Source organism: Ambystoma mexicanum, unplaced genomic scaffold, assembly GCF_040938575.1.
Source record: "Ambystoma mexicanum isolate Mex_15411 unplaced genomic scaffold, UKY_AmexF1_1 Mex_scaf20, whole genome shotgun sequence".
Taxonomy (NCBI): Eukaryota; Metazoa; Chordata; class Amphibia; order Caudata; family Ambystomatidae; genus Ambystoma; species Ambystoma mexicanum.
Window position 1 is genome coordinate 2,319,359 of NW_027182434.1, and position 27,511 is coordinate 2,346,869.

The 27,511-nt window shown below is 51.7% G+C and overlaps 28 non-coding genes across 28 annotated transcripts; 9 read left to right on the plus strand and 19 right to left on the minus strand.

The window, feature by feature from the left end:
- Positions 1-483: 483 nt before the first annotated feature.
- Positions 484-565, minus strand: TRNAL-AAG (transfer RNA leucine (anticodon AAG)). The gene has a single exon. It is a non-coding gene; the product is annotated as a tRNA-Leu (tRNA).
- A 541-nt stretch (positions 566-1,106) lies between these two features.
- Positions 1,107-1,178, plus strand: TRNAD-GUC (transfer RNA aspartic acid (anticodon GUC)). Its single transcript has one exon. It is a non-coding gene; the product is annotated as a tRNA-Asp (tRNA).
- Positions 1,179-1,952: 774 nt separating this feature from the next.
- Positions 1,953-2,034, minus strand: TRNAL-AAG (transfer RNA leucine (anticodon AAG)). The gene has a single exon. It is a non-coding gene; the product is annotated as a tRNA-Leu (tRNA).
- A 541-nt stretch (positions 2,035-2,575) lies between these two features.
- Positions 2,576-2,647, plus strand: TRNAD-GUC (transfer RNA aspartic acid (anticodon GUC)). Its single transcript has one exon. It is a non-coding gene; the product is annotated as a tRNA-Asp (tRNA).
- Positions 2,648-3,421: 774 nt separating this feature from the next.
- On the minus strand, positions 3,422-3,503 carry TRNAL-AAG (transfer RNA leucine (anticodon AAG)). The gene has a single exon. It is a non-coding gene; the product is annotated as a tRNA-Leu (tRNA).
- Positions 3,504-4,044: 541 nt separating this feature from the next.
- On the plus strand, positions 4,045-4,116 carry TRNAD-GUC (transfer RNA aspartic acid (anticodon GUC)). Its single transcript has one exon. It is a non-coding gene; the product is annotated as a tRNA-Asp (tRNA).
- A 774-nt stretch (positions 4,117-4,890) lies between these two features.
- Positions 4,891-4,972, minus strand: TRNAL-AAG (transfer RNA leucine (anticodon AAG)). The gene has a single exon. It is a non-coding gene; the product is annotated as a tRNA-Leu (tRNA).
- A 1,378-nt stretch (positions 4,973-6,350) lies between these two features.
- Positions 6,351-6,432, minus strand: TRNAL-AAG (transfer RNA leucine (anticodon AAG)). Its single transcript has one exon. It is a non-coding gene; the product is annotated as a tRNA-Leu (tRNA).
- Positions 6,433-6,973: 541 nt separating this feature from the next.
- On the plus strand, positions 6,974-7,045 carry TRNAD-GUC (transfer RNA aspartic acid (anticodon GUC)). The gene has a single exon. It is a non-coding gene; the product is annotated as a tRNA-Asp (tRNA).
- Positions 7,046-7,819: 774 nt separating this feature from the next.
- TRNAL-AAG (transfer RNA leucine (anticodon AAG)) lies at positions 7,820-7,901 on the minus strand. Its single transcript has one exon. It is a non-coding gene; the product is annotated as a tRNA-Leu (tRNA).
- Positions 7,902-8,442: 541 nt separating this feature from the next.
- TRNAD-GUC (transfer RNA aspartic acid (anticodon GUC)) lies at positions 8,443-8,514 on the plus strand. The gene has a single exon. It is a non-coding gene; the product is annotated as a tRNA-Asp (tRNA).
- A 774-nt stretch (positions 8,515-9,288) lies between these two features.
- TRNAL-AAG (transfer RNA leucine (anticodon AAG)) lies at positions 9,289-9,370 on the minus strand. The gene has a single exon. It is a non-coding gene; the product is annotated as a tRNA-Leu (tRNA).
- A 541-nt stretch (positions 9,371-9,911) lies between these two features.
- TRNAD-GUC (transfer RNA aspartic acid (anticodon GUC)) lies at positions 9,912-9,983 on the plus strand. Its single transcript has one exon. It is a non-coding gene; the product is annotated as a tRNA-Asp (tRNA).
- A 774-nt stretch (positions 9,984-10,757) lies between these two features.
- On the minus strand, positions 10,758-10,839 carry TRNAL-AAG (transfer RNA leucine (anticodon AAG)). The gene has a single exon. It is a non-coding gene; the product is annotated as a tRNA-Leu (tRNA).
- Positions 10,840-11,380: 541 nt separating this feature from the next.
- TRNAD-GUC (transfer RNA aspartic acid (anticodon GUC)) lies at positions 11,381-11,452 on the plus strand. The gene has a single exon. It is a non-coding gene; the product is annotated as a tRNA-Asp (tRNA).
- A 774-nt stretch (positions 11,453-12,226) lies between these two features.
- TRNAL-AAG (transfer RNA leucine (anticodon AAG)) lies at positions 12,227-12,308 on the minus strand. Its single transcript has one exon. It is a non-coding gene; the product is annotated as a tRNA-Leu (tRNA).
- Positions 12,309-13,695: 1,387 nt separating this feature from the next.
- TRNAL-AAG (transfer RNA leucine (anticodon AAG)) lies at positions 13,696-13,777 on the minus strand. The gene has a single exon. It is a non-coding gene; the product is annotated as a tRNA-Leu (tRNA).
- Positions 13,778-15,148: 1,371 nt separating this feature from the next.
- TRNAL-AAG (transfer RNA leucine (anticodon AAG)) lies at positions 15,149-15,230 on the minus strand. The gene has a single exon. It is a non-coding gene; the product is annotated as a tRNA-Leu (tRNA).
- Positions 15,231-16,617: 1,387 nt separating this feature from the next.
- On the minus strand, positions 16,618-16,699 carry TRNAL-AAG (transfer RNA leucine (anticodon AAG)). Its single transcript has one exon. It is a non-coding gene; the product is annotated as a tRNA-Leu (tRNA).
- A 1,386-nt stretch (positions 16,700-18,085) lies between these two features.
- TRNAL-AAG (transfer RNA leucine (anticodon AAG)) lies at positions 18,086-18,167 on the minus strand. Its single transcript has one exon. It is a non-coding gene; the product is annotated as a tRNA-Leu (tRNA).
- Positions 18,168-18,708: 541 nt separating this feature from the next.
- On the plus strand, positions 18,709-18,780 carry TRNAD-GUC (transfer RNA aspartic acid (anticodon GUC)). Its single transcript has one exon. It is a non-coding gene; the product is annotated as a tRNA-Asp (tRNA).
- A 774-nt stretch (positions 18,781-19,554) lies between these two features.
- TRNAL-AAG (transfer RNA leucine (anticodon AAG)) lies at positions 19,555-19,636 on the minus strand. The gene has a single exon. It is a non-coding gene; the product is annotated as a tRNA-Leu (tRNA).
- Positions 19,637-21,014: 1,378 nt separating this feature from the next.
- Positions 21,015-21,096, minus strand: TRNAL-AAG (transfer RNA leucine (anticodon AAG)). Its single transcript has one exon. It is a non-coding gene; the product is annotated as a tRNA-Leu (tRNA).
- A 541-nt stretch (positions 21,097-21,637) lies between these two features.
- On the plus strand, positions 21,638-21,709 carry TRNAD-GUC (transfer RNA aspartic acid (anticodon GUC)). The gene has a single exon. It is a non-coding gene; the product is annotated as a tRNA-Asp (tRNA).
- Positions 21,710-22,483: 774 nt separating this feature from the next.
- Positions 22,484-22,565, minus strand: TRNAL-AAG (transfer RNA leucine (anticodon AAG)). The gene has a single exon. It is a non-coding gene; the product is annotated as a tRNA-Leu (tRNA).
- A 1,381-nt stretch (positions 22,566-23,946) lies between these two features.
- TRNAL-AAG (transfer RNA leucine (anticodon AAG)) lies at positions 23,947-24,028 on the minus strand. The gene has a single exon. It is a non-coding gene; the product is annotated as a tRNA-Leu (tRNA).
- Positions 24,029-25,406: 1,378 nt separating this feature from the next.
- On the minus strand, positions 25,407-25,488 carry TRNAL-AAG (transfer RNA leucine (anticodon AAG)). Its single transcript has one exon. It is a non-coding gene; the product is annotated as a tRNA-Leu (tRNA).
- A 1,378-nt stretch (positions 25,489-26,866) lies between these two features.
- TRNAL-AAG (transfer RNA leucine (anticodon AAG)) lies at positions 26,867-26,948 on the minus strand. Its single transcript has one exon. It is a non-coding gene; the product is annotated as a tRNA-Leu (tRNA).
- Positions 26,949-27,511: the final 563 nt, after the last annotated feature.

A 27,511-nucleotide genomic window follows, 5' to 3' on the forward strand; every position in this document is an offset into this window, starting at 1 on the left:
TGTTAGCTTTATCCCTAATTATAACTCTCACTCTTTCCCTGCATCTAACCCTAGCTCTAATCCCATCATTAACCTCGGTCCGGGCACACGCGTGAACCCCTACTCTCATCTCAGCCTCTCCTGGTGATACATCACACCTGGGATCGTTTGCTCCCTGTGGGCTGTGGGAAATTTGCTACCAGCACGCCCTGGAAGTGGGGCTCATTCCGCTGCAACGGGAGGTCTTCCCAGGACGCGTCACAGCTCAACGCAAGAGCTCCTGGGTTTCGAAGGCTCTTGCAGCAAGCCTTCACAAAGCAGCAGGGAGCGCCGTTCCAGATGGGAAACTTGAGACTGGATGTCCAGAAAAGCAAGACGTCAGAAGCGAAACCTTTTTCCTGCAGGGTGTGGCATACCATCCGCTTGCTCATTGCGACAGAGGTGGCACTAATGAAGGAAGAGGTCAACGTTACGTTCTTCTTTAAAATGCAAGGCCAGGAAAAGTGGCAGCGGTGGGATTTGAACCCACGCCTCCGAAGAGACTGGAGCCTTAATCCAGCGCCTTAGACCGCTCGGCCACGCTACCTCCCGGCTAGTCGCCGAAAGCGGAACTTGACCCGTTGCCCGGCCCGCTTTAGTGCTTTGCCTTTTCTCCTTGGAAAGTCTGGAGACAGGCAGTGGAAGGGCAGGCAAACTGTCAGGTGCGCAGAGGAGGGGAGACCATGAGGCAAGGTGGGAGATGGGGGCAAGAAGTGAGAAAAAAACTAATCGCAAGCTAGGGCAGGATTCGGAAAGTGAAGCCGAAAAGGGGCTTAGCATGCAGCCCAGGGGTTTCTTTGACTGTCCTAAGCCCACAGGGACTTTGCCGTCCTCAGCTCATGAGACTTGAGATGGGTAGCTTGATTTGCTGAGGAAATGCGGGATGACAGATTCAACTCTGGAGTCAAACATAGCCCGGAACTATCGCCTTAAACTGAGTTTTAAGCCTGGTGCCGATAAAAAGAAAGAAATTAGCCTTAGATCGGGCAAGCCGTTTGACGGGGGAAAATGAGACCCCCCTAGGCCAGCTAGGTGGTCGCTGGATGCTGTGCAGACATCAGCAGCTGTTCATTTCATGCCCTCACGTCTCCTCGTTAGTATAGTGGTCAGTATCCCCGCCTGTCACGCGGGAGACCGGGGTTCAATTCCCCGACGGGGAGGTTAAACCGTTTCTGGATTTTTTTTAGTTCTTGACAAATATTCTTGAAGATTAGGCTGAGTCAAGTAGGGAATGGGTGCCAAGAACTGACTCTTTAAGAAAAAAGCACCGGCAACGCTAGTCATCGTACAATATTTGTGCACAATTGCTTACATTAGGCGGCCGGTCCACTTTATTGAGTCCCCCTCAGCACCATTTAGTGCTCCTGTTGTCTGCGAAGTCCAAATTGTAACCCTGAATCAGTTCCTCTTCTGACCCTTTGTATCATGTTACATGACGAGTAATGATCACCTGTTAGCTTTATCCCTAATTATAACTCTCACTCTTTCCCTGCATCTAACCCTAGCTCTAATCCCATCATTAACCTCGGTCCGGGCACACGCGTGAACCCCTACTCTCATCTCAGCCTCTCCTGGTGATACATCACACCTGGGATCGTTTGCTCCCTGTGGGCTGTGGGAAATTTGCTACCAGCACGCCCTGGAAGTGGGGCTCATTCCGCTGCAACGGGAGGTCTTCCCAGGACGCGTCACAGCTCAACGCAAGAGCTCCTGGGTTTCGAAGGCTCTTGCAGCAAGCCTTCACAAAGCAGCAGGGAGCGCCGTTCCAGATGGGAAACTTGAGACTGGATGTCCAGAAAAGCAAGACGTCAGAAGCGAAACCTTTTTCCTGCAGGGTGTGGCATACCATCCGCTTGCTCATTGCGACAGAGGTGGCACTAATGAAGGAAGAGGTCAACGTTACGTTCTTCTTTAAAATGCAAGGCCAGGAAAAGTGGCAGCGGTGGGATTTGAACCCACGCCTCCGAAGAGACTGGAGCCTTAATCCAGCGCCTTAGACCGCTCGGCCACGCTACCTCCCTGCTAGTCGCCGAAAGCGGAACTTGACCCGTTGCCCGGCCCGCTTTAGTGCTTTGCCTTTTCTCCTTGGAAAGTCTGGAGACAGGCAGTGGAAGGGCAGGCAAACTGTCAGGTGCGCAGAGGAGGGGAGACCATGAGGCAAGGTGGGAGATGGGGGCAAGAAGTGAGAAAAAAACTAATCGCAAGCTAGGGCAGGATTCGGAAAGTGAAGCCGAAAAGGGGCTTAGCATGCAGCCCAGGGGTTTCTTTGACTGTCCTAAGCCCACAGGGACTTTGCCGTCCTCAGCTCATGAGACTTGAGATGGGTAGCTTGATTTGCTGAGGAAATGCGGGATGACAGATTCAACTCTGGAGTCAAACATAGCCCGGAACTATCGCCTTAAACTGAGTTTTAAGCCTGGTGCCGATAAAAAGAAAGAAATTAGCCTTAGATCGGGCAAGCCGTTTGACGGGGGAAAATGAGACCCCCCTAGGCCAGCTAGGTGGTCGCTGGATGCTGTGCAGACATCAGCAGCTGTTCATTTCATGCCCTCACGTCTCCTCGTTAGTATAGTGGTCAGTATCCCCGCCTGTCACGCGGGAGACCGGGGTTCAATTCCCCGACGGGGAGGTTAAACCTTTTCTGGATTTTTTTTAGTTCTTGACAAATATTCTTGAAGATTAGGCTGAGTCAAGTAGGGAATGGGTGCCAAGAACTGACTCTTTAAGAAAAAAGCACCGGCAACGCTAGTCATCGTACAATATTTGTGCACAATTGCTTACATTAGGCGGCCGGTCCACTTTATTGAGTCCCCCTCAGCACCATTTAGTGCTCCTGTTGTCTGCGAAGTCCAAATTGTAACCCTGAATCAGTTCCTCTTCTGACCCTTTGTATCATGTTACATGACGAGTAATGATCACCTGTTAGCTTTATCCCTAATTATAACTCTCACTCTTTCCCTGCATCTAACCCTAGCTCTAATCCCATCATTAACCTCGGTCCGGGCACACGCGTGAACCCCTACTCTCATCTCAGCCTCTCCTGGTGATACATCACACCTGGGATCGTTTGCTCCCTGTGGGCTGTGGGAAATTTGCTACCAGCACGCCCTGGAAGTGGGGCTCATTCCGCTGCAACGGGAGGTCTTCCCAGGACGCGTCACAGCTCAACGCAAGAGCTCCTGGGTTTCGAAGGCTCTTGCAGCAAGCCTTCACAAAGCAGCAGGGAGCGCCGTTCCAGATGAGAAACTTGAGACTGGATGTCCAGAAAAGCAAGACGTCAGAAGCGAAACCTTTTTCCTGCAGGGTGTGGCATACCATCCGCTTGCTCATTGCGACAGAGGTGGCACTAATGAAGGAAGAGGTCAACGTTACGTTCTTCTTTAAAATGCAAGGCCAGGAAAAGTGGCAGCGGTGGGATTTGAACCCACGCCTCCGAAGAGACTGGAGCCTTAATCCAGCGCCTTAGACCGCTCGGCCACGCTACCTCCCTGCTAGTCGCCGAAAGCGGAACTTGACCCGTTGCCCGGCCCGCTTTAGTGCTTTGCCTTTTCTCCTTGGAAAGTCTGGAGACAGGCAGTGGAAGGGCAGGCAAACTGTCAGGTGCGCAGAGGAGGGGAGACCATGAGGCAAGGTGGGAGATGGGGGCAAGAAGTGAGAAAAAAACTAATCGCAAGCTAGGGCAGGATTCGGAAAGTGAAGCCGAAAAGGGGCTTAGCATGCAGCCCAGGGGTTTCTTTGACTGTCCTAAGCCCACAGGGACTTTGCCGTCCTCAGCTCATGAGACTTGAGATGGGTAGCTTGATTTGCTGAGGAAATGCGGGATGACAGATTCAACTCTGGAGTCAAACATAGCCCGGAACTATCGCCTTAAACTGAGTTTTAAGCCTGGTGCCGATAAAAAGAAAGAAATTAGCCTTAGATCGGGCAAGCCGTTTGACGGGGGAAAATGAGACCCCCCTAGGCCAGCTAGGTGGTCGCTGGATGCTGTGCAGACATCAGCAGCTGTTCATTTCATGCCCTCACGTCTCCTCGTTAGTATAGTGGTCAGTATCCCCGCCTGTCACGCGGGAGACCGGGGTTCAATTCCCCGACGGGGAGGTTAAACCTTTTCTGGATTTTTTTTAGTTCTTGACAAATATTCTTGAAGATTAGGCTGAGTCAAGTAGGGAATGGGTGCCAAGAACTGACTCTTTAAGAAAAAAGCACCGGCAACGCTAGTCATCGTACAATATTTGTGCACAATTGCTTACATTAGGCGGCCGGTCCACTTTATTGAGTCCCCCTCAGCACCATTTAGTGCTCCTGTTGTCTGCGAAGTCCAAATTGTAACCCTGAATCAGTTCCTCTTCTGACCCTTTGTATCATGTTACATGACGAGTAATGATCACCTGTTAGCTTTATCCCTAATTATAACTCTCACTCTTTCCCTGCATCTAACCCTAGCTCTAATCCCATCATTAACCTCGGTCCGGGCACACGCGTGAACCCCTACTCTCATCTCAGCCTCTCCTGGTGATACATCACACCTGGGATCGTTTGCTCCCTGTGGGCTGTGGGAAATTTGCTACCAGCACGCCCTGGAAGTGGGGCTCATTCCGCTGCAACGGGAGGTCTTCCCAGGACGCGTCACAGCTCAACGCAAGAGCTCCTGGGTTTCGAAGGCTCTTGCAGCAAGCCTTCACAAAGCAGCAGGGAGCGCCGTTCCAGATGAGAAACTTGAGACTGGATGTCCAGAAAAGCAAGACGTCAGAAGCGAAACCTTTTTCCTGCAGGGTGTGGCATACCATCCGCTTGCTCATTGCGACAGAGGTGGCACTAATGAAGGAAGAGGTCAACGTTACGTTCTTCTTTAAAATGCAAGGCCAGGAAAAGTGGCAGCGGTGGGATTTGAACCCACGCCTCCGAAGAGACTGGAGCCTTAATCCAGCGCCTTAGACCGCTCGGCCACGCTACCTCCCTGCTAGTCGCCGAAAGCGGAACTTGACCCGTTGCCCGGCCCGCTTTAGTGCTTTGCCTTTTCTCCTTGGAAAGTCTGGAGACAGGCAGTGGAAGGGCAGGCAAACTGTCAGGTGCGCAGAGGAGGGGAGACCATGAGGCAAGGTGGGAGATGGGGGCAAGAAGTGAGAAAAAAACTAATCGCAAGCTAGGGCAGGATTCGGAAAGTGAAGCCGAAAAGGGGCTTAGCATGCAGCCCAGGGGTTTCTTTGACTGTCCTAAGCCCACAGGGACTTTGCCGTCCTCAGCTCATGAGACTTGAGATGGGTAGCTTGATTTGCTGAGGAAATGCGGGATGACAGATTCAACTCTGGAGTCAAACATAGCCCGGAACTATCGCCTTAAACTGAGTTTTAAGCCTGGTGCCGATAAAAAGAAAGAAATTAGCCTTAGATCGGGCAAGCCGTTTGACGGGGGAAAATGAGACCCCCCTAGGCCAGCTAGGTGGTCGCTGGATGCTGTGCAGACATCAGCAGCTGTTCATTTCATGCCCTCACGTCTCCTCGTTAGTATAGTGGTCAGTATCCCCGCCTGTCACGCGGGAGACCGGGGTCGACGGGGAGGTTAAACCGTTTCTGGATTTTTTTTAGTTCTTGACAAATATTCTTGAAGATTAGGCTGAGTCAAGTAGGGAATGGGTGCCAAGAACTGACTCTTTAAGAAAAAAGCACCGGCAACGCTAGTCATCGTACAATATTTGTGCACAATTGCTTACATTAGGCGGCCGGTCCACTTTATTGAGTCCCCCTCAGCACCATTTAGTGCTCCTGTTGTCTGCGAAGTCCAAATTGTAACCCTGAATCAGTTCCTCTTCTGACCCTTTGTATCATGTTACATGACGAGTAATGATCACCTGTTAGCTTTATCCCTAATTATAACTCTCACTCTTTCCCTGCATCTAACCCTAGCTCTAATCCCATCATTAACCTCGGTCCGGGCACACGCGTGAACCCCTACTCTCATCTCAGCCTCTCCTGGTGATACATCACACCTGGGATCGTTTGCTCCCTGTGGGCTGTGGGAAATTTGCTACCAGCACGCCCTGGAAGTGGGGCTCATTCCGCTGCAACGGGAGGTCTTCCCAGGACGCGTCACAGCTCAACGCAAGAGCTCCTGGGTTTCGAAGGCTCTTGCAGCAAGCCTTCACAAAGCAGCAGGGAGCGCCGTTCCAGATGGGAAACTTGAGACTGGATGTCCAGAAAAGCAAGACGTCAGAAGCGAAACCTTTTTCCTGCAGGGTGTGGCATACCATCCGCTTGCTCATTGCGACAGAGGTGGCACTAATGAAGGAAGAGGTCAACGTTACGTTCTTCTTTAAAATGCAAGGCCAGGAAAAGTGGCAGCGGTGGGATTTGAACCCACGCCTCCGAAGAGACTGGAGCCTTAATCCAGCGCCTTAGACCGCTCGGCCACGCTACCTCCCGGCTAGTCGCCGAAAGCGGAACTTGACCCGTTGCCCGGCCCGCTTTAGTGCTTTGCCTTTTCTCCTTGGAAAGTCTGGAGACAGGCAGTGGAAGGGCAGGCAAACTGTCAGGTGCGCAGAGGAGGGGAGACCATGAGGCAAGGTGGGAGATGGGGGCAAGAAGTGAGAAAAAAACTAATCGCAAGCTAGGGCAGGATTCGGAAAGTGAAGCCGAAAAGGGGCTTAGCATGCAGCCCAGGGGTTTCTTTGACTGTCCTAAGCCCACAGGGACTTTGCCGTCCTCAGCTCATGAGACTTGAGATGGGTAGCTTGATTTGCTGAGGAAATGCGGGATGACAGATTCAACTCTGGAGTCAAACATAGCCCGGAACTATCGCCTTAAACTGAGTTTTAAGCCTGGTGCCGATAAAAAGAAAGAAATTAGCCTTAGATCGGGCAAGCCGTTTGACGGGGGAAAATGAGACCCCCCTAGGCCAGCTAGGTGGTCGCTGGATGCTGTGCAGACATCAGCAGCTGTTCATTTCATGCCCTCACGTCTCCTCGTTAGTATAGTGGTCAGTATCCCCGCCTGTCACGCGGGAGACCGGGGTTCAATTCCCCGACGGGGAGGTTAAACCGTTTCTGGATTTTTTTTAGTTCTTGACAAATATTCTTGAAGATTAGGCTGAGTCAAGTAGGGAATGGGTGCCAAGAACTGACTCTTTAAGAAAAAAGCACCGGCAACGCTAGTCATCGTACAATATTTGTGCACAATTGCTTACATTAGGCGGCCGGTCCACTTTATTGAGTCCCCCTCAGCACCATTTAGTGCTCCTGTTGTCTGCGAAGTCCAAATTGTAACCCTGAATCAGTTCCTCTTCTGACCCTTTGTATCATGTTACATGACGAGTAATGATCACCTGTTAGCTTTATCCCTAATTATAACTCTCACTCTTTCCCTGCATCTAACCCTAGCTCTAATCCCATCATTAACCTCGGTCCGGGCACACGCGTGAACCCCTACTCTCATCTCAGCCTCTCCTGGTGATACATCACACCTGGGATCGTTTGCTCCCTGTGGGCTGTGGGAAATTTGCTACCAGCACGCCCTGGAAGTGGGGCTCATTCCGCTGCAACGGGAGGTCTTCCCAGGACGCGTCACAGCTCAACGCAAGAGCTCCTGGGTTTCGAAGGCTCTTGCAGCAAGCCTTCACAAAGCAGCAGGGAGCGCCGTTCCAGATGGGAAACTTGAGACTGGATGTCCAGAAAAGCAAGACGTCAGAAGCGAAACCTTTTTCCTGCAGGGTGTGGCATACCATCCGCTTGCTCATTGCGACAGAGGTGGCACTAATGAAGGAAGAGGTCAACGTTACGTTCTTCTTTAAAATGCAAGGCCAGGAAAAGTGGCAGCGGTGGGATTTGAACCCACGCCTCCGAAGAGACTGGAGCCTTAATCCAGCGCCTTAGACCGCTCGGCCACGCTACCTCCCGGCTAGTCGCCGAAAGCGGAACTTGACCCGTTGCCCGGCCCGCTTTAGTGCTTTGCCTTTTCTCCTTGGAAAGTCTGGAGACAGGCAGTGGAAGGGCAGGCAAACTGTCAGGTGCGCAGAGGAGGGGAGACCATGAGGCAAGGTGGGAGATGGGGGCAAGAAGTGAGAAAAAAACTAATCGCAAGCTAGGGCAGGATTCGGAAAGTGAAGCCGAAAAGGGGCTTAGCATGCAGCCCAGGGGTTTCTTTGACTGTCCTAAGCCCACAGGGACTTTGCCGTCCTCAGCTCATGAGACTTGAGATGGGTAGCTTGATTTGCTGAGGAAATGCGGGATGACAGATTCAACTCTGGAGTCAAACATAGCCCGGAACTATCGCCTTAAACTGAGTTTTAAGCCTGGTGCCGATAAAAAGAAAGAAATTAGCCTTAGATCGGGCAAGCCGTTTGACGGGGGAAAATGAGACCCCCCTAGGCCAGCTAGGTGGTCGCTGGATGCTGTGCAGACATCAGCAGCTGTTCATTTCATGCCCTCACGTCTCCTCGTTAGTATAGTGGTCAGTATCCCCGCCTGTCACGCGGGAGACCGGGGTTCAATTCCCCGACGGGGAGGTTAAACCGTTTCTGGATTTTTTTTAGTTCTTGACAAATATTCTTGAAGATTAGGCTGAGTCAAGTAGGGAATGGGTGCCAAGAACTGACTCTTTAAGAAAAAAGCACCGGCAACGCTAGTCATCGTACAATATTTGTGCACAATTGCTTACATTAGGCGGCCGGTCCACTTTATTGAGTCCCCCTCAGCACCATTTAGTGCTCCTGTTGTCTGCGAAGTCCAAATTGTAACCCTGAATCAGTTCCTCTTCTGACCCTTTGTATCATGTTACATGACGAGTAATGATCACCTGTTAGCTTTATCCCTAATTATAACTCTCACTCTTTCCCTGCATCTAACCCTAGCTCTAATCCCATCATTAACCTCGGTCCGGGCACACGCGTGAACCCCTACTCTCATCTCAGCCTCTCCTGGTGATACATCACACCTGGGATCGTTTGCTCCCTGTGGGCTGTGGGAAATTTGCTACCAGCACGCCCTGGAAGTGGGGCTCATTCCGCTGCAACGGGAGGTCTTCCCAGGACGCGTCACAGCTCAACGCAAGAGCTCCTGGGTTTCGAAGGCTCTTGCAGCAAGCCTTCACAAAGCAGCAGGGAGCGCCGTTCCAGATGGGAAACTTGAGACTGGATGTCCAGAAAAGCAAGACGTCAGAAGCGAAACCTTTTTCCTGCAGGGTGTGGCATACCATCCGCTTGCTCATTGCGACAGAGGTGGCACTAATGAAGGAAGAGGTCAACGTTACGTTCTTCTTTAAAATGCAAGGCCAGGAAAAGTGGCAGCGGTGGGATTTGAACCCACGCCTCCGAAGAGACTGGAGCCTTAATCCAGCGCCTTAGACCGCTCGGCCACGCTACCTCCCGGCTAGTCGCCGAAAGCGGAACTTGACCCGTTGCCCGGCCCGCTTTAGTGCTTTGCCTTTTCTCCTTGGAAAGTCTGGAGACAGGCAGTGGAAGGGCAGGCAAACTGTCAGGTGCGCAGAGGAGGGGAGACCATGAGGCAAGGTGGGAGATGGGGGCAAGAAGTGAGAAAAAAACTAATCGCAAGCTAGGGCAGGATTCGGAAAGTGAAGCCGAAAAGGGGCTTAGCATGCAGCCCAGGGGTTTCTTTGACTGTCCTAAGCCCACAGGGACTTTGCCGTCCTCAGCTCATGAGACTTGAGATGGGTAGCTTGATTTGCTGAGGAAATGCGGGATGACAGATTCAACTCTGGAGTCAAACATAGCCCGGAACTATCGCCTTAAACTGAGTTTTAAGCCTGGTGCCGATAAAAAGAAAGAAATTAGCCTTAGATCGGGCAAGCCGTTTGACGGGGGAAAATGAGACCCCCCTAGGCCAGCTAGGTGGTCGCTGGATGCTGTGCAGACATCAGCAGCTGTTCATTTCATGCCCTCACGTCTCCTCGTTAGTATAGTGGTCAGTATCCCCGCCTGTCACGCGGGAGACCGGGGTTCAATTCCCCGACGGGGAGGTTAAACCGTTTCTGGATTTTTTTTAGTTCTTGACAAATATTCTTGAAGATTAGGCTGAGTCAAGTAGGGAATGGGTGCCAAGAACTGACTCTTTAAGAAAAAAGCACCGGCAACGCTAGTCATCGTACAATATTTGTGCACAATTGCTTACATTAGGCGGCCGGTCCACTTTATTGAGTCCCCCTCAGCACCATTTAGTGCTCCTGTTGTCTGCGAAGTCCAAATTGTAACCCTGAATCAGTTCCTCTTCTGACCCTTTGTATCATGTTACATGACGAGTAATGATCACCTGTTAGCTTTATCCCTAATTATAACTCTCACTCTTTCCCTGCATCTAACCCTAGCTCTAATCCCATCATTAACCTCGGTCCGGGCACACGCGTGAACCCCTACTCTCATCTCAGCCTCTCCTGGTGATACATCACACCTGGGATCGTTTGCTCCCTGTGGGCTGTGGGAAATTTGCTACCAGCACGCCCTGGAAGTGGGGCTCATTCCGCTGCAACGGGAGGTCTTCCCAGGACGCGTCACAGCTCAACGCAAGAGCTCCTGGGTTTCGAAGGCTCTTGCAGCAAGCCTTCACAAAGCAGCAGGGAGCGCCGTTCCAGATGGGAAACTTGAGACTGGATGTCCAGAAAAGCAAGACGTCAGAAGCGAAACCTTTTTCCTGCAGGGTGTGGCATACCATCCGCTTGCTCATTGCGACAGAGGTGGCACTAATGAAGGAAGAGGTCAACGTTACGTTCTTCTTTAAAATGCAAGGCCAGGAAAAGTGGCAGCGGTGGGATTTGAACCCACGCCTCCGAAGAGACTGGAGCCTTAATCCAGCGCCTTAGACCGCTCGGCCACGCTACCTCCCTGCTAGTCGCCGAAAGCGGAACTTGACCCGTTGCCCGGCCCGCTTTAGTGCTTTGCCTTTTCTCCTTGGAAAGTCTGGAGACAGGCAGTGGAAGGGCAGGCAAACTGTCAGGTGCGCAGAGGAGGGGAGACCATGAGGCAAGGTGGGAGATGGGGGCAAGAAGTGAGAAAAAAACTAATCGCAAGCTAGGGCAGGATTCGGAAAGTGAAGCCGAAAAGGGGCTTAGCATGCAGCCCAGGGGTTTCTTTGACTGTCCTAAGCCCACAGGGACTTTGCCGTCCTCAGCTCATGAGACTTGAGATGGGTAGCTTGATTTGCTGAGGAAATGCGGGATGACAGATTCAACTCTGGAGTCAAACATAGCCCGGAACTATCGCCTTAAACTGAGTTTTAAGCCTGGTGCCGATAAAAAGAAAGAAATTAGCCTTAGATCGGGCAAGCCGTTTGACGGGGGAAAATGAGACCCCCCTAGGCCAGCTAGGTGGTCGCTGGATGCTGTGCAGACATCAGCAGCTGTTCATTTCATGCCCTCACGTCTCCTCGTTAGTATAGTGGTCAGTATCCCCGCCTGTCACGCGGGAGACCGGGGTTCAATTCCCCGACGGGGAGGTTAAACCGTTTCTGGATTTTTTTTAGTTCTTGACAAATATTCTTGAAGATTAGGCTGAGTCAAGTAGGGAATGGGTGCCAAGAACTGACTCTTTAAGAAAAAAGCACCGGCAACGCTAGTCATCGTACAATATTTGTGCACAATTGCTTACATTAGGCGGCCGGTCCACTTTATTGAGTCCCCCTCAGCACCATTTAGTGCTCCTGTTGTCTGCGAAGTCCAAATTGTAACCCTGAATCAGTTCCTCTTCTGACCCTTTGTATCATGTTACATGACGAGTAATGATCACCTGTTAGCTTTATCCCTAATTATAACTCTCACTCTTTCCCTGCATCTAACCCTAGCTCTAATCCCATCATTAACCTCGGTCCGGGCACACGCGTGAACCCCTACTCTCATCTCAGCCTCTCCTGGTGATACATCACACCTGGGATCGTTTGCTCCCTGTGGGCTGTGGGAAATTTGCTACCAGCACGCCCTGGAAGTGGGGCTCATTCCGCTGCAACGGGAGGTCTTCCCAGGACGCGTCACAGCTCAACGCAAGAGCTCCTGGGTTTCGAAGGCTCTTGCAGCAAGCCTTCACAAAGCAGCAGGGAGCGCCGTTCCAGATGGGAAACTTGAGACTGGATGTCCAGAAAAGCAAGACGTCAGAAGCGAAACCTTTTTCCTGCAGGGTGTGGCATACCATCCGCTTGCTCATTGCGACAGAGGTGGCACTAATGAAGGAAGAGGTCAACGTTACGTTCTTCTTTAAAATGCAAGGCCAGGAAAAGTGGCAGCGGTGGGATTTGAACCCACGCCTCCGAAGAGACTGGAGCCTTAATCCAGCGCCTTAGACCGCTCGGCCACGCTACCTCCCTGCTAGTCGCCGAAAGCAGAACTTGACCCGTTGCCCGGCCCGCTTTAGTGCTTTGCCTTTTCTCCTTGGAAAGTCTGGAGACAGGCAGTGGAAGGGCAGGCAAACTGTCAGGTGCGCAGAGGAGGGGAGACCATGAGGCAAGGTGGGAGATGGGGGCAAGAAGTGAGAAAAAAACTAATCGCAAGCTAGGGCAGGATTCGGAAAGTGAAGCCGAAAAGGGGCTTAGCATGCAGCCCAGGGGTTTCTTTGACTGTCCTAAGCCCACAGGGACTTTGCCGTCCTCAGCTCATGAGACTTGAGATGGGTAGCTTGATTTGCTGAGGAAATGCGGGATGACAGATTCAACTCTGGAGTCAAACATAGCCCGGAACTATCGCCTTAAACTGAGTTTTAAGCCTGGTGCCGATAAAAAGAAAGAAATTAGCCTTAGATCGGGCAAGCCGTTTGACGGGGGAAAATGAGACCCCCCTAGGCCAGCTAGGTGGTCGCTGGATGCTGTGCAGACATCAGCAGCTGTTCATTTCATGCCCTCACGTCTCCTCGTTAGTATAGTGGTCAGTATCCCCACCTGTCACGCGGGAGACCGGGGTTCAATTCCCCGACGGGGAGGTTAAACCGTTTCTGGATTTTTTTTAGTTCTTGACAAATATTCTTGAAGATTAGGCTGAGTCAAGTAGGGAATGGGTGCCAAGAACTGACTCTTTAAGAAAAAAGCACCGGCAACGCTAGTCATCGTACAATATTTGTGCACAATTGCTTACATTAGGCGGCCGGTCCACTTTATTGAGTCCCCCTCAGCACCATTTAGTGCTCCTGTTGTCTGCGAAGTCCAAATTGTAACCCTGAATCGGTTCCTCTTCTGACCCTTTGTATCATGTTACATGACGAGTAATGATCACCTGTTAGCTTTATCCCTAATTATAACTCTCACTCTTTCCCTGCATCTAACCCTAGCTCTAATCCCATCATTAACCTCGGTCCGGGCACACGCGTGAACCCCTACTCTCATCTCAGCCTCTCCTGGTGATACATCACACCTGGGATCGTTTGCTCCCTGTGGGCTGTGGGAAATTTGCTACCAGCACGCCCTGGAAGTGGGGCTCATTCCGCTGCAACGGGAGGTCTTCCCAGGACGCGTCACAGCTCAACGCAAGAGCTCCTGGGTTTCGAAGGCTCTTGCAGCAAGCCTTCACAAAGCAGCAGGGAGCGCCGTTCCAGATGGGAAACTTGAGACTGGATGTCCAGAAAAGCAAGACGTCAGAAGCGAAACCTTTTTCCTGCAGGGTGTGGCATACCATCCGCTTGCTCATTGCGACAGAGGTGGCACTAATGAAGGAAGAGGTCAACGTTACGTTCTTCTTTAAAATGCAAGGCCAGGAAAAGTGGCAGCGGTGGGATTTGAACCCACGCCTCCGAAGAGACTGGAGCCTTAATCCAGCGCCTTAGACCGCTCGGCCACGCTACCTCCCTGCTAGTCGCCGAAAGCGGAACTTGACCCGTTGCCCGGCCCGCTTTAGTGCTTTGCCTTTTCTCCTTGGAAAGTCTGGAGACAGGCAGTGGAAGGGCAGGCAAACTGTCAGGTGCGCAGAGGAGGGGAGACCATGAGGCAAGGTGGGAGATGGGGGCAAGAAGTGAGAAAAAAACTAATCGCAAGCTAGGGCAGGATTCGGAAAGTGAAGCCGAAAAGGGGCTTAGCATGCAGCCCAGGGGTTTCTTTGACTGTCCTAAGCCCACAGGGACTTTGCCGTCCTCAGCTCATGAGACTTGAGATGGGTAGCTTGATTTGCTGAGGAAATGCGGGATGACAGATTCAACTCTGGAGTCAAACATAGCCCGGAACTATCGCCTTAAACTGAGTTTTAAGCCTGGTGCCGATAAAAAGAAAGAAATTAGCCTTAGATCGGGCAAGCCGTTTGACGGGGGAAAATGAGACCCCCCTAGGCCAGCTAGGTGGTCGCTGGATGCTGTGCAGACATCAGCAGCTGTTCATTTCATGCCCTCACGTCTCCTCGTTAGTATAGTGGTCAGTATCCCCGCCTGTCACGCGGGAGACGACGGGGAGGTTAAACCTTTTCTGGATTTTTTTTAGTTCTTGACAAATATTCTTGAAGATTAGGCTGAGTCAAGTAGGGAATGGGTGCCAAGAACTGACTCTTTAAGAAAAAAGCACCGGCAACGCTAGTCATCGTACAATATTTGTGCACAATTGCTTACATTAGGCGGCCGGTCCACTTTATTGAGTCCCCCTCAGCACCATTTAGTGCTCCTGTTGTCTGCGAAGTCCAAATTGTAACCCTGAATCAGTTCCTCTTCTGACCCTTTGTATCATGTTACATGACGAGTAATGATCACCTGTTAGCTTTATCCCTAATTATAACTCTCACTCTTTCCCTGCATCTAACCCTAGCTCTAATCCCATCATTAACCTCGGTCCGGGCACACGCGTGAACCCCTACTCTCATCTCAGCCTCTCCTGGTGATACATCACACCTGGGATCGTTTGCTCCCTGTGGGCTGTGGGAAATTTGCTACCAGCACGCCCTGGAAGTGGGGCTCATTCCGCTGCAACGGGAGGTCTTCCCAGGACGCGTCACAGCTCAACGCAAGAGCTCCTGGGTTTCGAAGGCTCTTGCAGCAAGCCTTCACAAAGCAGCAGGGAGCGCCGTTCCAGATGGGAAACTTGAGACTGGATGTCCAGAAAAGCAAGACGTCAGAAGCGAAACCTTTTTCCTGCAGGGTGTGGCATACCATCCGCTTGCTCATTGCGACAGAGGTGGCACTAATGAAGGAAGAGGTCAACGTTACGTTCTTCTTTAAAATGCAAGGCCAGGAAAAGTGGCAGCGGTGGGATTTGAACCCACGCCTCCGAAGAGACTGGAGCCTTAATCCAGCGCCTTAGACCGCTCGGCCACGCTACCTCCCGGCTAGTCGCCGAAAGCGGAACTTGACCCGTTGCCCGGCCCGCTTTAGTGCTTTGCCTTTTCTCCTTGGAAAGTCTGGAGACAGGCAGTGGAAGGGCAGGCAAACTGTCAGGTGCGCAGAGGAGGGGAGACCATGAGGCAAGGTGGGAGATGGGGGCAAGAAGTGAGAAAAAAACTAATCGCAAGCTAGGGCAGGATTCGGAAAGTGAAGCCGAAAAGGGGCTTAGCATGCAGCCCAGGGGTTTCTTTGACTGTCCTAAGCCCACAGGGACTTTGCCGTCCTCAGCTCATGAGACTTGAGATGGGTAGCTTGATTTGCTGAGGAAATGCGGGATGACAGATTCAACTCTGGAGTCAAACATAGCCCGGAACTATCGCCTTAAACTGAGTTTTAAGCCTGGTGCCGATAAAAAGAAAGAAATTAGCCTTAGATCGGGCAAGCCGTTTGACGGGGGAAAATGAGACCCCCCTAGGCCAGCTAGGTGGTCGCTGGATGCTGTGCAGACATCAGCAGCTGTTCATTTCATGCCCTCACGTCTCCTCGTTAGTATAGTGGTCAGTATCCCCGCCTGTCACCCGGGAGACCGGGGTTCAATTCCCCGACGGGGAGGTTAAACCGTTTCTGGATTTTTTTTAGTTCTTGACAAATATTCTTGAAGATTAGGCTGAGTCAAGTAGGGAATGGGTGCCAAGAACTGACTCTTTAAGAAAAAAGCACCGGCAACGCTAGTCATCGTACAATATTTGTGCACAATTGCTTACATTAGGCGGCCGGTCCACTTTATTGAGTCCCCCTCAGCACCATTTAGTGCTCCTGTTGTCTGCGAAGTCCAAATTGTAACCCTGAATCAGTTCCTCTTCTGACCCTTTGTATCATGTTACATGACGAGTAATGATCACCTGTTAGCTTTATCCCTAATTATAACTCTCACTCTTTCCCTGCATCTAACCCTAGCTCTAATCCCATCATTAACCTCGGTCCGGGCACACGCGTGAACCCCTACTCTCATCTCAGCCTCTCCTGGTGATACATCACACCTGGGATCGTTTGCTCCCTGTGGGCTGTGGGAAATTTGCTACCAGCACGCCCTGGAAGTGGGGCTCATTCCGCTGCAACGGGAGGTCTTCCCAGGACGCGTCACAGCTCAACGCAAGAGCTCCTGGGTTTCGAAGGCTCTTGCAGCAAGCCTTCACAAAGCAGCAGGGAGCGCCGTTCCAGATGGGAAACTTGAGACTGGATGTCCAGAAAAGCAAGACGTCAGAAGCGAAACCTTTTTCCTGCAGGGTGTGGCATACCATCCGCTTGCTCATTGCGACAGAGGTGGCACTAATGAAGGAAGAGGTCAACGTTACGTTCTTCTTTAAAATGCAAGGCCAGGAAAAGTGGCAGCGGTGGGATTTGAACCCACGCCTCCGAAGAGACTGGAGCCTTAATCCAGCGCCTTAGACCGCTCGGCCACGCTACCTCCCTGCTAGTCGCCGAAAGCGGAACTTGACCCGTTGCCCGGCCCGCTTTAGTGCTTTGCCTTTTCTCCTTGGAAAGTCTGGAGACAGGCAGTGGAAGGGCAGGCAAACTGTCAGGTGCGCAGAGGAGGGGAGACCATGAGGCAAGGTGGGAGATGGGGGCAAGAAGTGAGAAAAAAACTAATCGCAAGCTAGGGCAGGATTCGGAAAGTGAAGCCGAAAAGGGGCTTAGCATGCAGCCCAGGGGTTTCTTTGACTGTCCTAAGCCCACAGGGACTTTGCCGTCCTCAGCTCATGAGACTTGAGATGGGTAGCTTGATTTGCTGAGGAAATGCGGGATGACAGATTCAACTCTGGAGTCAAACTTAGCCCGGAACTATCGCCTTAAACTGAGTTTTAAGCCTGGTGCCGATAAAAAGAAAGAAATTAGCCTTAGATCGGGCAAGCCGTTTGACGGGGGAAAATGAGACCCCCTAGGCCAGCTAGGTGGTCGCTGGATGCTGTGCAGACATCAGCAGCTGTTCATTTCATGCCCTCACGTCTCCTCGTTAGTATAGTGGTCAGTATCCCCGCCTGTCACGCGGGAGACCGGGGCTCAATTCCCCGACGGGGAGGTTAAACCTTTTCTGGATTTTTTTTAGTTCTTGACAAATATTCTTGAAGATTAGGCTGAGTCAAGTAGGGAATGGGTGCCAAGAACTGACTCTTTAAGAAAAAAGCACCGGCAACGCTAGTCATCGTACAATATTTGTGCACAATTGCTTACATTAGGCGGCCGGTCCACTTTATTGAGTCCCCCTCAGCACCATTTAGTGCTCCTGTTGTCTGCGAAGTCCAAATTGTAACCCTGAATCAGTTCCTCTTCTGACCCTTTGTATCATGTTACATGACGAGTAATGATCACCTGTTAGCTTTATCCCTAATTATAACTCTCACTCTTTCCCTGCATCTAACCCTAGCTCTAATCCCATCATTAACCTCGGTCCGGGCACACGCGTGAACCCCTACTCTCATCTCAGCCTCTCCTGGTGATACATCACACCTGGGATCGTTTGCTCCCTGTGGGCTGTGGGAAATTTGCTACCAGCACGCCCTGGAAGTGGGGCTCATTCCGCTGCAACGGGAGGTCTTCCCAGGACGCGTCACAGCTCAACGCAAGAGCTCCTGGGTTTCGAAGGCTCTTGCAGCAAGCCTTCACAAAGCAGCAGGGAGCGCCGTTCCAGATGGGAAACTTGAGACTGGATGTCCAGAAAAGCAAGACGTCAGAAGCGAAACCTTTTTCCTGCAGGGTGTGGCATACCATCCGCTTGCTCATTGCGACAGAGGTGGCACTAATGAAGGAAGAGGTCAACGTTACGTTCTTCTTTAAAATGCAAGGCCAGGAAAAGTGGCAGCGGTGGGATTTGAACCCACGCCTCCGAAGAGACTGGAGCCTTAATCCAGCGCCTTAGACCGCTCGGCCACGCTACCTCCCTGCTAGTCGCCGAAAGCGGAACTTGACCCGTTGCCCGGCCCGCTTTAGTGCTTTGCCTTTTCTCCTTGGAAAGTCTGGAGACAGGCAGTGGAAGGGCAGGCAAACTGTCAGGTGCGCAGAGGAGGGGAGACCATGAGGCAAGGTGGGAGATGGGGGCAAGAAGTGAGAAAAAAACTAATCGCAAGCTAGGGCAGGATTCGGAAAGTGAAGCCGAAAAGGGGCTTAGCATGCAGCCCAGGGGTTTCTTTGACTGTCCTAAGCCCACAGGGACTTTGCCGTCCTCAGCTCATGAGACTTGAGATGGGTAGCTTGATTTGCTGAGGAAATGCGGGATGACAGATTCAACTCTGGAGTCAAACATAGCCCGGAACTATCGCCTTAAACTGAGTTTTAAGCCTGGTGCCGATAAAAAGAAAGAAATTAGCCTTAGATCGGGCAAGCCGTTTGACGGGGGAAAATGAGACCCCCCTAGGCCAGCTAGGTGGTCGCTGGATGCTGTGCAGACATCAGCAGCTGTTCATTTCATGCCCTCACGTCTCCTCGTTAGTATAGTGGTCAGTATCCCCGCCTGTCACGCGGGAGACCGGGGTTCAATTCCCCGACGGGGAGGTTAAACCTTTTCTGGATTTTTTTTAGTTCTTGACAAATATTCTTGAAGATTAGGCTGAGTCAAGTAGGGAATGGGTGCCAAGAACTGACTCTTTAAGAAAAAAGCACCGGCAACGCTAGTCATCGTACAATATTTGTGCACAATTGCTTACATTAGGCGGCCGGTCCACTTTATTGAGTCCCCCTCAGCACCATTTAGTGCTCCTGTTGTCTGCGAAGTCCAAATTGTAACCCTGAATCAGTTCCTCTTCTGACCCTTTGTATCATGTTACATGACGAGTAATGATCACCTGTTAGCTTTATCCCTAATTATAACTCTCACTCTTTCCCTGCATCTAACCCTAGCTCTAATCCCATCATTAACCTCGGTCCGGGCACACGCGTGAACCCCTACTCTCATCTCAGCCTCTCCTGGTGATACATCACACCTGGGATCGTTTGCTCCCTGTGGGCTGTGGGAAATTTGCTACCAGCACGCCCTGGAAGTGGGGCTCATTCCGCTGCAACGGGAGGTCTTCCCAGGACGCGTCACAGCTCAACGCAAGAGCTCCTGGGTTTCGAAGGCTCTTGCAGCAAGCCTTCACAAAGCAGCAGGGAGCGCCGTTCCAGATGAGAAACTTGAGACTGGATGTCCAGAAAAGCAAGACGTCAGAAGCGAAACCTTTTTCCTGCAGGGTGTGGCATACCATCCGCTTGCTCATTGCGACAGAGGTGGCACTAATGAAGGAAGAGGTCAACGTTACGTTCTTCTTTAAAATGCAAGGCCAGGAAAAGTGGCAGCGGTGGGATTTGAACCCACGCCTCCGAAGAGACTGGAGCCTTAATCCAGCGCCTTAGACCGCTCGGCCACGCTACCTCCCTGCTAGTCGCCGAAAGCGGAACTTGACCCGTTGCCCGGCCCGCTTTAGTGCTTTGCCTTTTCTCCTTGGAAAGTCTGGAGACAGGCAGTGGAAGGGCAGGCAAACTGTCAGGTGCGCAGAGGAGGGGAGACCATGAGGCAAGGTGGGAGATGGGGGCAAGAAGTGAGAAAAAAACTAATCGCAAGCTAGGGCAGGATTCGGAAAGTGAAGCCGAAAAGGGGTTTAGCATGCAGCCCAGGGGTTTCTTTGACTGTCCTAAGCCCACAGGGACTTTGCCGTCCTCAGCTCATGAGACTTGAGATGGGTAGCTTGATTTGCTGAGGAAATGCGGGATGACAGATTCAACTCTGGAGTCAAACATAGCCCGGAACTATCGCCTTAAACTGAGTTTTAAGCCTGGTGCCGATAAAAAGAAAGAAATTAGCCTTAGATCGGGCAAGCCGTTTGACGGGGGAAAATGAGACCCCCCTAGGCCAGCTAGGTGGTCGCTGGATGCTGTGCAGACATCAGCAGCTGTTCATTTCATGCCCTCACGTCTCCTCGTTAGTATAGTGGTCAGTATCCCCGCCTGTCACGCGGGAGACCGGGGTCGACGGGGAGGTTAAACCGTTTCTGGATTTTTTTTAGTTCTTGACAAATATTCTTGAAGATTAGGCTGAGTCAAGTAGGGAATGGGTGCCAAGAACTGACTCTTTAAGAAAAAAGCACCGGCAACGCTAGTCATCGTACAATATTTGTGCACAATTGCTTACATTAGGCGGCCGGTCCACTTTATTGAGTCCCCCTCAGCACCATTTAGTGCTCCTGTTGTCTGCGAAGTCCAAATTGTAACCCTGAATCAGTTCCTCTTCTGACCCTTTGTATCATGTTACATGACGAGTAATGATCACCTGTTAGCTTTATCCCTAATTATAACTCTCACTCTTTCCCTGCATCTAACCCTAGCTCTAATCCCATCATTAACCTCGGTCCGGGCACACGCGTGAACCCCTACTCTCATCTCAGCCTCTCCTGGTGATACATCACACCTGGGATCGTTTGCTCCCTGTGGGCTGTGGGAAATTTGCTACCAGCACGCCCTGGAAGTGGGGCTCATTCCGCTGCAACGGGAGGTCTTCCCAGGACGCGTCACAGCTCAACGCAAGAGCTCCTGGGTTTCGAAGGCTCTTGCAGCAAGCCTTCACAAAGCAGCAGGGAGCGCCGTTCCAGATGGGAAACTTGAGACTGGATGTCCAGAAAAGCAAGACGTCAGAAGCGAAACCTTTTTCCTGCAGGGTGTGGCATACCATCCGCTTGCTCATTGCGACAGAGGTGGCACTAATGAAGGAAGAGGTCAACGTTACGTTCTTCTTTAAAATGCAAGGCCAGGAAAAGTGGCAGCGGTGGGATTTGAACCCACGCCTCCGAAGAGACTGGAGCCTTAATCCAGCGCCTTAGACCGCTCGGCCACGCTACCTCCCTGCTAGTCGCCGAAAGCGGAACTTGACCCGTTGCCCGGCCCGCTTTAGTGCTTTGCCTTTTCTCCTTGGAAAGTCTGGAGACAGGCAGTGGAAGGGCAGGCAAACTGTCAGGTGCGCAGAGGAGGGGAGACCATGAGGCAAGGTGGGAGATGGGGGCAAGAAGTGAGAAAAAAACTAATCGCAAGCTAGGGCAGGATTCGGAAAGTGAAGCCGAAAAGGGGCTTAGCATGCAGCCCAGGGGTTTCTTTGACTGTCCTAAGCCCACAGGGACTTTGCCGTCCTCAGCTCATGAGACTTGAGATGGGTAGCTTGATTTGCTGAGGAAATGCGGGATGACAGATTCAACTCTGGAGTCAAACATAGCCCGGAACTATCGCCTTAAACTGAGTTTTAAGCCTGGTGCCGATAAAAAGAAAGAAATTAGCCTTAGATCGGGCAAGCCGTTTGACGGGGAAAAATGAGACCCCCCTAGGCCAGCTAGGTGGTCGCTGGATGCTGTGCAGACATCAGCAGCTGTTCATTTCATGCCCTCACGTCTCCTCGTTAGTATAGTGGTCAGTATCCCCGCCTGTCACGCGGGAGACCGGGGTTCAATTCCCCGACGGGGAGGTTAAACCTTTTCTGGATTTTTTTTAGTTCTTGACAAATATTCTTGAAGATTAGGCTGAGTCAAGTAGGGAATGGGTGCCAAGAACTGACTCTTTAAGAAAAAAGCACCGGCAACGCTAGTCATCGTACAATATTTGTGCACAATTGCTTACATTAGGCGGCCGGTCCACTTTATTGAGTCCCCCTCAGCACCATTTAGTGCTCCTGTTGTCTGCGAAGTCCAAATTGTAACCCTGAATCAGTTCCTCTTCTGACCCTTTGTATCATGTTACATGACGAGTAATGATCACCTGTTAGCTTTATCCCTAATTATAACTCTCACTCTTTCCCTGCATCTAACCCTAGCTCTAATCCCATCATTAACCTCGGTCCGGGCACACGCGTGAACCCCTACTCTCATCTCAGCCTCTCCTGGTGATACATCACACCTGGGATCGTTTGCTCCCTGTGGGCTGTGGGAAATTTGCTACCAGCACGCCCTGGAAGTGGGGCTCATTCCGCTGCAACGGGAGGTCTTCCCAGGACGCGTCACAGCTCAACGCAAGAGCTCCTGGGTTTCGAAGGCTCTTGCAGCAAGCCTTCACAAAGCAGCAGGGAGCGCCGTTCCAGATGGGAAACTTGAGACTGGATGTCCAGAAAAGCAAGACGTCAGAAGCGAAACCTTTTTCCTGCAGGGTGTGGCATACCATCCGCTTGCTCATTGCGACAGAGGTGGCACTAATGAAGGAAGAGGTCAACGTTACGTTCTTCTTTAAAATGCAAGGCCAGGAAAAGTGGCAGCGGTGGGATTTGAACCCACGCCTCCGAAGAGACTGGAGCCTTAATCCAGCGCCTTAGACCGCTCGGCCACGCTACCTCCCGGCTAGTCGCCGAAAGCGGAACTTGACCCGTTGCCCGGCCCGCTTTAGTGCTTTGCCTTTTCTCCTTGGAAAGTCTGGAGACAGGCAGTGGAAGGGCAGGCAAACTGTCAGGTGCGCAGAGGAGGGGAGACCATGAGGCAAGGTGGGAGATGGGGGCAAGAAGTGAGAAAAAAACTAATCGCAAGCTAGGGCAGGATTCGGAAAGTGAAGCCGAAAAGGGGCTTAGCATGCAGCCCAGGGGTTTCTTTGACTGTCCTAAGCCCACAGGGACTTTGCCGTCCTCAGCTCATGAGACTTGAGATGGGTAGCTTGATTTGCTGAGGAAATGCGGGATGACAGATTCAACTCTGGAGTCAAACATAGCCCGGAACTATCGCCTTAAACTGAGTTTTAAGCCTGGTGCCGATAAAAAGAAAGAAATTAGCCTTAGATCGGGCAAGCCGTTTGACGGGGGAAAATGAGACCCCCCTAGGCCAGCTAGGTGGTCGCTGGATGCTGTGCAGACATCAGCAGCTGTTCATTTCATGCCCTCACGTCTCCTCGTTAGTATAGTGGTCAGTATCCCCGCCTGTCACGCGGGAGACCGGGGTCCCCGACGGGGAGGTTAAACCGTTTCTGGATTTTTTTTAGTTCTTGACAAATATTCTTGAAGATTAGGCTGAGTCAAGTAGGGAATGGGTGCCAAGAACTGACTCTTTAAGAAAAAAGCACCGGCAACGCTAGTCATCGTACAATATTTGTGCACAATTGCTTACATTAGGCGGCCGGTCCACTTTATTGAGTCCCCCTCAGCACCATTTAGTGCTCCTGTTGTCTGCGAAGTCCAAATTGTAACCCTGAATCAGTTCCTCTTCTGACCCTTTGTATCATGTTACATGACGAGTAATGATCACCTGTTAGCTTTATCCCTAATTATAACTCTCACTCTTTCCCTGCATCTAACCCTAGCTCTAATCCCATCATTAACCTCGGTCCGGGCACACGCGTGAACCCCTACTCTCATCTCAGCCTCTCCTGGTGATACATCACACCTGGGATCGTTTGCTCCCTGTGGGCTGTGGGAAATTTGCTACCAGCACGCCCTGGAAGTGGGGCTCATTCCGCTGCAACGGGAGGTCTTCCCAGGACGCGTCACAGCTCAACGCAAGAGCTCCTGGGTTTCGAAGGCTCTTGCAGCAAGCCTTCACAAAGCAGCAGGGAGCGCCGTTCCAGATGGGAAACTTGAGACTGGATGTCCAGAAAAGCAAGACGTCAGAAGCGAAACCTTTTTCCTGCAGGGTGTGGCATACCATCCGCTTGCTCATTGCGACAGAGGTGGCACTAATGAAGGAAGAGGTCAACGTTACGTTCTTCTTTAAAATGCAAGGCCAGGAAAAGTGGCAGCGGTGGGATTTGAACCCACGCCTCCGAAGAGACTGGAGCCTTAATCCAGCGCCTTAGACCGCTCGGCCACGCTACCTCCCTGCTAGTCGCCGAAAGCGGAACTTGACCCGTTGCCCGGCCCGCTTTAGTGCTTTGCCTTTTCTCCTTGGAAAGTCTGGAGACAGGCAGTGGAAGGGCAGGCAAACTGTCAGGTGCGCAGAGGAGGGGAGACCATGAGGCAAGGTGGGAGATGGGGGCAAGAAGTGAGAAAAAAACTAATCGCAAGCTAGGGCAGGATTCGGAAAGTGAAGCCGAAAAGGGGCTTAGCATGCAGCCCAGGGGTTTCTTTGACTGTCCTAAGCCCACAGGGACTTTGCCGTCCTCAGCTCATGAGACTTGAGATGGGTAGCTTGATTTGCTGAGGAAATGCGGGATGACAGATTCAACTCTGGAGTCAAACATAGCCCGGAACTATCGCCTTAAACTGAGTTTTAAGCCTGGTGCCGATAAAAAGAAAGAAATTAGCCTTAGATCGGGCAAGCCGTTTGACGGGGGAAAATGAGACCCCCCTAGGCCAGCTAGGTGGTCGCTGGATGCTGTGCAGACATCAGCAGCTGTTCATTTCATGCCCTCACGTCTCCTCGTTAGTATAGTGGTCAGTATCCCCGCCTGTCACGCGGGAGACCGTCCCCGACGGGGAGGTTAAACCGTTTCTGGATTTTTTTTAGTTCTTGACAAATATTCTTGAAGATTAGGCTGAGTCAAGTAGGGAATGGGTGCCAAGAACTGACTCTTTAAGAAAAAAGCACCGGCAACGCTAGTCATCGTACAATATTTGTGCACAATTGCTTACATTAGGCGGCCGGTCCACTTTATTGAGTCCCCCTCAGCACCATTTAGTGCTCCTGTTGTCTGCGAAGTCCAAATTGTAACCCTGAATCAGTTCCTCTTCTGACCCTTTGTATCATGTTACATGACGAGTAATGATCACCTGTTAGCTTTATCCCTAATTATAACTCTCACTCTTTCCCTGCATCTAACCCTAGCTCTAATCCCATCATTAACCTCGGTCCGGGCACACGCGTGAACCCCTACTCTCATCTCAGCCTCTCCTGGTGATACATCACACCTGGGATCGTTTGCTCCCTGTGGGCTGTGGGAAATTTGCTACCAGCACGCCCTGGAAGTGGGGCTCATTCCGCTGCAACGGGAGGTCTTCCCAGGACGCGTCACAGCTCAACGCAAGAGCTCCTGGGTTTCGAAGGCTCTTGCAGCAAGCCTTCACAAAGCAGCAGGGAGCGCCGTTCCAGATGGGAAACTTGAGACTGGATGTCCAGAAAAGCAAGACGTCAGAAGCGAAACCTTTTTCCTGCAGGGTGTGGCATACCATCCGCTTGCTCATTGCGACAGAGGTGGCACTAATGAAGGAAGAGGTCAACGTTACGTTCTTCTTTAAAATGCAAGGCCAGGAAAAGTGGCAGCGGTGGGATTTGAACCCACGCCTCCGAAGAGACTGGAGCCTTAATCCAGCGCCTTAGACCGCTCGGCCACGCTACCTCCCTGCTAGTCGCCGAAAGCGGAACTTGACCCGTTGCCCGGCCCGCTTTAGTGCTTTGCCTTTTCTCCTTGGAAAGTCTGGAGACAGGCAGTGGAAGGGCAGGCAAACTGTCAGGTGCGCAGAGGAGGGGAGACCATGAGGCAAGGTGGGAGATGGGGGCAAGAAGTGAGAAAAAAACTAATCGCAAGCTAGGGCAGGATTCGGAAAGTGAAGCCGAAAAGGGGCTTAGCATGCAGCCCAGGGGTTTCTTTGACTGTCCTAAGCCCACAGGGACTTTGCCGTCCTCAGCTCATGAGACTTGAGATGGGTAGCTTGATTTGCTGAGGAAATGCGGGATGACAGATTCAACTCTGGAGTCAAACATAGCCCGGAACTATCGCCTTAAACTGAGTTTTAAGCCTGGTGCCGATAAAAAGAAAGAAATTAGCCTTAGATCGGGCAAGCCGTTTGACGGGGGAAAATGAGACCCCCCTAGGCCAGCTAGGTGGTCGCTGGATGCTGTGCAGACATCAGCAGCTGTTCATTTCATGCCCTCACGTCTCCTCGTTAGTATAGTGGTCAGTATCCCCGCCTGTCACGCGGGAGACCGTCCCCGACGGGGAGGTTAAACCGTTTCTGGATTTTTTTTAGTTCTTGACAAATATTCTTGAAGATTAGGCTGAGTCAAGTAGGGAATGGGTGCCAAGAACTGACTCTTTAAGAAAAAAGCACCGGCAACGCTAGTCATCGTACAATATTTGTGCACAATTGCTTACATTAGGCGGCCGGTCCACTTTATTGAGTCCCCCTCAGCACCATTTAGTGCTCCTGTTGTCTGCGAAGTCCAAATTGTAACCCTGAATCAGTTCCTCTTCTGACCCTTTGTATCATGTTACATGACGAGTAATGATCACCTGTTAGCTTTATCCCTAATTATAACTCTCACTCTTTCCCTGCATCTAACCCTAGCTCTAATCCCATCATTAACCTCGGTCCGGGCACACGCGTGAACCCCTACTCTCATCTCAGCCTCTCCTGGTGATACATCACACCTGGGATCGTTTGCTCCCTGTGGGCTGTGGGAAATTTGCTACCAGCACGCCCTGGAAGTGGGGCTCATTCCGCTGCAACGGGAGGTCTTCCCAGGACGCGTCACAGCTCAACGCAAGAGCTCCTGGGTTTCGAAGGCTCTTGCAGCAAGCCTTCACAAAGCAGCAGGGAGCGCCGTTCCAGATGGGAAACTTGAGACTGGATGTCCAGAAAAGCAAGACGTCAGAAGCGAAACCTTTTTCCTGCAGGGTGTGGCATACCATCCGCTTGCTCATTGCGACAGAGGTGGCACTAATGAAGGAAGAGGTCAACGTTACGTTCTTCTTTAAAATGCAAGGCCAGGAAAAGTGGCAGCGGTGGGATTTGAACCCACGCCTCCGAAGAGACTGGAGCCTTAATCCAGCGCCTTAGACCGCTCGGCCACGCTACCTCCCTGCTAGTCGCCGAAAGCGGAACTTGACCCGTTGCCCGGCCCGCTTTAGTGCTTTGCCTTTTCTCCTTGGAAAGTCTGGAGACAGGCAGTGGAAGGGCAGGCAAACTGTCAGGTGCGCAGAGGAGGGGAGACCATGAGGCAAGGTGGGAGATGGGGGCAAGAAGTGAGAAAAAAACTAATCGCAAGCTAGGGCAGGATTCGGAAAGTGAAGCCGAAAAGGGGCTTAGCATGCAGCCCAGGGGTTTCTTTGACTGTCCTAAGCCCACAGGGACTTTGCCGTCCTCAGCTCATGAGACTTGAGATGGGTAGCTTGATTTGCTGAGGAAATGCGGGATGACAGATTCAACTCTGGAGTCAAACATAGCCCGGAACTATCGCCTTAAACTGAGTTTTAAGCCTGGTGCCGATAAAAAGAAAGAAATTAGCCTTAGATCGGGCAAGCCGTTTGACGGGGGAAAATGAGACCCCCCTAGGCCAGCTAGGTGGTCGCTGGATGCTGTGCAGACATCAGCAGCTGTTCATTTCATGCCCTCACGTCTCCTCGTTAGTATAGTGGTCAG